Raw genomic sequence first — 442 nt, 5'->3', positions numbered from 1 at the left:
AGCCTCCCAAAGGCGCGGGATTACAGGCTGAGCCACCGAGCCCGGCTTTTTTTTTTCTTTTCTAACTGTAGAGATGTGGTCTCACCAAGTTGCCCAGGTTGGTCTCGAACCCCTAAACTCAGGCAATCCTCTTGCCTTGGCTTCCCAAAGTGCTGGGATTACAGGCATAAGCTACCATGCCTGGCTACATTAACCTTTTTTTAATTTTAAGACAGGGTCTCACTCTGTCACCCAGACTGGAGTGCAGTGGGGTGATCCTTGCTCACCACAGCCTTGATCTCTTGTGCTCAAGCAATCCTTCCACTTTAATCTTTCTTTTTTTTTTTTTGAGTTGGATTCTCATTCTGTCGACCTGCTGGGCTCTGGCGATCCTTTTGCCTCAGCCTTCCAAGCAGCTGGAATTACAGGCGCGCGCTACCATGCCCGGCTTTTTTTTTTTTAT

This window comes from Carlito syrichta, unplaced genomic scaffold (assembly GCF_000164805.1).
Source record: "Carlito syrichta isolate Samal-C Ts95f unplaced genomic scaffold, Tarsius_syrichta-2.0.1 Scaffold315801, whole genome shotgun sequence".
Taxonomy (NCBI): Eukaryota; Metazoa; Chordata; class Mammalia; order Primates; family Tarsiidae; genus Carlito; species Carlito syrichta.
The sequence above is the reverse complement of the archived record's forward strand: the minus strand, read 5'-3'. Positions refer to the sequence as shown.